Genomic DNA, 6,600 nt, shown 5'->3' on the forward strand with positions numbered 1-6,600 from the left:
ACCTGAGCCGAAGGCAGAGACTTTAACCCACTGAGCCACCCAGGCGCACCAATAAATGAAATATTTTTAAATAAATACATAAATGAATAAAACTTGAAATGCAGTCAAAGCCGAGAGAGAGAGATTGAGAGAGAGAGAGAGCAAGAATACAGAAGGTAGGGCGCCTGGGTGGCTCAGTGGGTTAAGCCGCTGCCTTCGGCTCAGGTCATGATCTCAGGGTCCTGGGATCGAGTCCCACATCGGGCTCTCTGCTCAGCGGGGAGCCTGCTTCCTCCTCTCTCTCTCTCTCTGCCTGCTTGTGATCTCTCTCTCTGTCGAATAAATAAATAAAATCTTTAAAAAAAAAAAAAAAAAAAAAAAAAAAAAAAGAATACAGAAGGTAGGCAGCACAGGGGAGCACCTCAGCCCAGCTGGGATGGCCTGGAAGCTTTGGACATGCTTCCTGCTGCCTTGTGGCTCAGAGGAGTTTGGGAAGGAGGAGCAATTCAGATAAAAGGTGGCCCAAGCAAGGAGTGGCATCAGGAAGGAAGTGGGATGTCAGGGAACTGCCCAGAAGTGTGGAAAATGAGAATTTTGGAACGCCACACAAGGGAGAAAGGATGGGAAATGGTGTTGGAGACAGGAGGAGAGGCTGGATCCTGCAGATCCTTAGGCATCCAAGGGAGCGTGGCCTTCTTATGGGCAGTGGGTGCCATTGAGGAACACTGACTAGGTGGGGTGGTGCTCAAAGGCAGCAGCTGAGCTTTGGAAGCTCAACCAGGGGGTCCAGTGACATGAGACCATATGGGGAGACCACAGTCATGGTCTCAAACATGGAGGGCGGAAGCCTGGGCTGAGCCAGGGGCAAAGTGAAGAAGAGGATAGAAGGGATGGTTGTGAGAGACGAGATAAACTGGGCAAGGGATGGTTGTGAGAGACGAGATAAACTCAACTCGGCGGGAAGCTGTGGCTGCTTGGCTTGGGGGCTGGGGACGGGGATGGCTGGGAGGGAGGAAGGTTTTGGAGATGTCAGCAGTGAGAATGTATCTAACGGGAGCCTGGTATGGGCAGATATTCACTATTTGCTTGTTACACACACAGGAGTCAAGGGTGCAGGGGAGCAGGCCCCCGATAAAACGCAGCTGGCAGGGCTAAGAGCTGGTACAAGCTCTTTAGAGAGCAATTTGATATTAGTGATCAAAATTACTTTTTTTAAAATAAAGATTTTATTTATTTATTTGACAGAGAGAGACACAGCGAGAGAGGGAACACAGCAGAGGGAGTTGGAGAGGAAGAAGCAGGCTTCTCGCCGAGCAGAGAGCCCAATGCGGGGTTTGATCCCAGGACCCTGGGATCATGACCTGAGCCAAAGGGAGGCACTTAATGACTGAGCCACGCGGGTGCCCCTAAAAAATTATTTATTAAATGCAGATACTTTTTTTTTTTTTTTAAGATTTACTTATTTATTTGAGAGAGAGAGAGAGATCTCGATGCGGGACTCGATCTGGGGACCCGATTTGGGGACTCGATCTGGGAAACTCTGGGATCATTCATGACCTAAGCCGAAGACCATCACTCAGCCAACTGAGCCACCCAAGTGCCCTGCAGATACCTTTTTGCCAGCAATTCCACTTTTAGGAATTTGTGCTGTGTATAAAATGTATGTAGTATAGACTTGTATGCATGAGGATGTTAATTGCATCCTTGTTTGTGATAGCAAAACACTTGACATTAACCTGAGTGCCCGTCAGTAAGGGACTGGTTAAATAAATATTGCTGTATCTATAGCAGAGAGTACCACCTAGTCTTGAAAAACAGTGAGTTGGAACTATTTGAGCAGCTACAGAATGATCCCCGGGACAGATGACTGGTAAATGAAACAAAGCAAGAGTCCTAACAATGGCGGTGGTGAATTTTCATAAAGGAGGAGCACAGAAACAGACACAAATATATACTTGCTTATCCTCCCATCGGGGACACAAGAAATGAGAACAGTTCCCAATTCTGGGGACTGGGTGGGATTCATCTACCACGGAAGGGACACATTTTATGATACATCTAATTTGAATTATTTAAACCAGGCATGTTCATTAATTTTTAAAAATAAAAATCAGTTGAAAATATATAACACAGCTTCCTAAATATAATATCAAAGATAGAAATCATAGATTCCATTTCTTTCCTTCAAACATTCTTGACAACACCTACCAGGTGGGCACTAGGGTTTGGCAGTAGGCTAACAGATGTGGTGAGGAAATCAGGTGTTGAAAAAGCAATTACAGAATGAATATTATAAAAGAAGAAGTTGGGGTGCCTGGGTGGCTCAGTGGGTTAGGCCTCTGCCTTTGGCTCAGGTCATGATCTCAGGGTTCTGGGATCAAGCTCTGCTCAACGGGGGTCCTGCTTCCCCACCCCCCTTGCCTGCCTCTCTGCCTACTTGAGATCTCTGTCAAATAAACAAATAAAATCTTAAAAAAAAAGAAGAAAAAGAAGAAGAAGTAAAAAGTGGTAAGTAAGGAATTTAAGACTTTCGTGCTTCTGGTGTCAAACTGTCACCCCAAGATGACTCCTAATTACAAAGGGAAGAATGTGCCTTTACAGAACCTAATCAAGACTTAAGATGTGGGGCGCCTGGGTGGCTCAGTGGGTTAAAGCCTCTGCCTTCGGCTCGGGTCATGATCCCAGGGTCCTGGAATAGAGCCCCACATCGGGCTTTCTGCTCAGCAGGGAGCCTGCTTCCTCCTCTCTCTCTGCCTGTCTCTCTGCTTACTTGTGGTCTCTGTCTGTCAAATAAATAAATAAAATCTTAAAAAAAAAAAAAAGACTTAAGATGTACTTTCGGATGTGGGAAATACTGGGGGAAGAGGAACAAATTAAATAATACACAAGGAAAGAGGGGCACCTGGGTGGCTCAGTGGGTTAAGACTCTGCCTTCAGCTCAGTTCATGATCTCGGGTTCCTGGGATCGAGTTCCCCATCGGGCTCTCTGCTCTCTGCTTCCCACCCCCAACCCGCCTGACAAATAAATAAATAAAATCTTAAAAAAAAACACACACAAAGAAAGACTCAGACAAATTCCCAATGTGAACACACGATGAGACAGGTGTCCTTGACTAGGTTAAGTCAACATCAGGAAAAAAGAGGAGAACTGTTCTAGATTTACAAAATACTGAGAAGACGTCCTTCTCAAAAGAAATGCAGGATCTTAATTTGATCATGAGTCAATAAAACCAGTGGTTAGAGTCCTTGTGGAACCAATGGCAACATTTTAACTATAGGCTGGCTAGAAGATGATGTTAGAAATCACTGTGAGCATTCTCAGGTGTGAAAATCACATCACAGTTACAGAGAATGCCCTCATTCTTAGGATAACATGTGATAAATATTTTGGGTTCAAGCATCATGATATCTGCAAATTACTTCCAAAAATACTGACTTCCATTAACTCTGGAATCCTTGAGTGTTGAGTATTATCCTGTTGCGCTATTATTTACACTTTTCTATATATTCAACATTTACCATAAGAAAGAAATGGGGAGGGGTGCCTGGGTGGCTCAGTTGTTAGGCGTCTGCCTTCGGCTCAGGTCATGATTCCAGGGTCCTGGGATCAAGCCCCACATCGGGCTCCCTGCTCAGTGGGAAGCCTGCTTCTCCCTCTCCCACTTTCCCTGCTTGTGTTCCCTCTTTCACTGTGTCTCTCTCTATCAAATAAATAAACAAAATCTTTAAAAAAAAAAAAAGAAAAGAAAAAAAGAAAGAAATGGGGAATGATTTTTTAAAAGATTTTATTTATTTATCTGACAGAGAGATCACAAGTAGGCAGAGAGGCAGGCAGAGAGAGGGGAGGAAGCAGGCTCCCCGCCAAGCAGAGAGCCCGATGTGGGGCTCAATCCCAGGACCCTGAGATATGACCTGAGCCGAAGGCAGAGGCTTAACCCACTGAGCCACCCAGGCGCCCCTGGGGAATGATTTTTTAAACCCTATGTTCCCCGAGTAGGAACATTCCTGCACTGTTGGGGGGGATGCCAAATGGTGCAGGCACTTTGTGGAAGATGGTATTGTGGTTCCTCAAAAAATTCCAAACTGAACTACCCTGTGACCCAATAATCACACTGCTGTGTACTTACCCAAAGAATACAAAAACACTCCATTAAAGGGATCCCTATGTTAATGACAGCATTATTTACAAAAGCCAAATTATGGAAGCAACCTAAGTGTCCACTGATAGATATGTATATCTCTGTATTGGATATATCTCTATATATCAATGGAATATTGATCACCCATAAAAAAATGAAATCTTGCCATTTGCAACAACATGGATGGAACTGGAGAATATAAATACAAGATCAGTGAGTCAGAGAAAGACCACTAGCCTGTGACTCATGTGAAATTTAAGAAGCAAAAGAAACAAATAAAGGGGGAGGGAATAAAAGGGGCAAGCCAAGAGACAGACCCTTTTTTTTTTTAAAATTTTTTATTTTTAAGAAACAGACTCTTAACTCTAGAGAACACACTGTTGGTTGGTGGGGGTGGGGGTGGGGGAAGAGGTGATGGGGATGAAGGAGCACGTGTGTTCGAATGATGTGTTGAGCACTGGGTCATGTATGAAAGTGTTAAATTGCTTTATACATCTGAACCTGATATAACACTGTACGTGAACTACACTGGAATTAAAAATTAAAAACAAACAAACAAACAAAACATATGTTCTCTCAAACAATCTTGAGGCTAAATTAAAAAGGCAAGAAGCAAGGGGTGCCTGGGTGGTTCAGTGGGTTAAGCGTCTGCCTTTGGCTCAGGTCATGATCCCAGGGTCCTGAGATTGAGCCCCACATTGGGCTTCCTGCTCAATAGGAAGCCTGCTCCTCTCTCTCCTATTCCTCTGCTGTGTTCCCTCTCTTGCTCTGTCTCTCTCTATCAAATAAATAAGTAAAGTCTTTGGGGAAAAAAATATCTTTCTTTAAAAAAAAAGGCAAGAAGCAAACTGGAGAAAAGTACAGCATAAACGACAGGCAGATTACCAACCTTAATACATTAAACATATAAACAATGCAACAAATTAATTAAAAACTCACAAAGTAGCCAAAATATATACATCTATTTTAAGATGTTCCACTGGTAATCAAAATAGCATAAATCAACAAACACAATGACTTTTTTTTTTTTGGCAGTCAGATGACAGAGATTTTCTTAAAATCTGGAGCCCGGTGCTGGGGAGGATGTCGAGAAACAGGCAGTCTTCTGGGCTGCGGGTCATACAAGAAATTAATGTGACTTTTTGAGAGACCGATTTGCCTGTTGACGTCCTTGATCCAACAATTCCAATTTTAAGAGTTCATCCCAAAGAAGTAAGAAGGGATGCAAGCTAATGGCAAGGATTTAGAAGTAAAGGGGTGCCTGGCTGCCTCAGTTGGTTAAGCATTTGCCTTTAGCTCAGGTCATGGTCCCAGGGTCCTGGATCATGACCTTGGGCTCCCTGCTCAGCGAGGAGCAGGCTTCTCCCTCTCCCACTGCCCCTCCCCTCTGCCTGTGCTCACTCTCTCTCTCAAGTAGATAAATAAAATCCAGAAAATAAGAAAAAAGATTCAGCAATAAAAATACCACGACATTCTTTGTAGTATCAAACAAACCGATATAATTTGGAAGTCCGATAATGAACTATTGGTTATATAAACTATGCTCTCTGTCTAATGGGCTATCGTGAGACAATTAAAATGCCGTCGGGAAGTAACATATAACGTCACCATAAAAAGGATAGGTAGAAAAATAGATATTAGATACATAGTGTACACACTCACAGCATATGTACTTGAAAGAAATCATCAAAAATAAATCACTTGAAAGAGATACACCACAATAAATCACCAATTTATTTGTAGATTACCTCTGTAGTGAACTTGTCAATGAGTTTTTCCTTTCCTTTTTGCCTGTCTGCATAATTGAATGAATATAGACTCCTTTTTAAAATGATTTTATTTATTTATCTATCTATTTATTTATTTATTTCAGAGAGAGACAGAAAGAGCAAGAGCAAGGGGAGGGGCAGAGGGAGAGGGCAAAACAGACTCCCATTGAGCAGGGAGACCCATGCAGGGCTCCATCTTAGGACCCCGGGATCATGACCTGAATTAAAGGTAGATGCTTGCCCCACGGAGCCACCCAGGCGTCCCTAGACTTCTTTTCATGCAAGAAAGAAGATGTTCTTTTAAAAAGCAAAGTAGCACCTGCCGCGTGTTTTCTCCTCTTTGCCGACTGTTGGTGAGCGTGCACACACACCTGCACTTGGCCTCCAGAACTCTGGGGAATCTGCGGTCTGGAGGAGAGGCTGCCCTCACCCCACCCACTCCATCCCTGCCCTCCAGAGCACCAGCGTTTGGAGGAGACAGGAGGATTTCTGCACAGGTGAGGGTTGAGGGCTGCTGCTCAAGGTGCTGATTTGTCGGCTTTTGCGGACTTCAGAGAAAAGACCCACCCCCAAAAGACTGCCCTGGTTTCCGGTCATCAGTAAGGATTGGGGCTTGGAAATGGAAGCCTTGGCTTCTGGGAGAAAGTGGCAGAGTCCAAAGGCACTGATTTATGGCAGCTAATAAAGACGCCAGGTGGAGTCAGTGCCCCGGA

Source organism: Mustela nigripes, chromosome 3, assembly GCF_022355385.1.
Source record: "Mustela nigripes isolate SB6536 chromosome 3, MUSNIG.SB6536, whole genome shotgun sequence".
Classification (NCBI taxonomy): Eukaryota; Metazoa; Chordata; class Mammalia; order Carnivora; family Mustelidae; genus Mustela; species Mustela nigripes.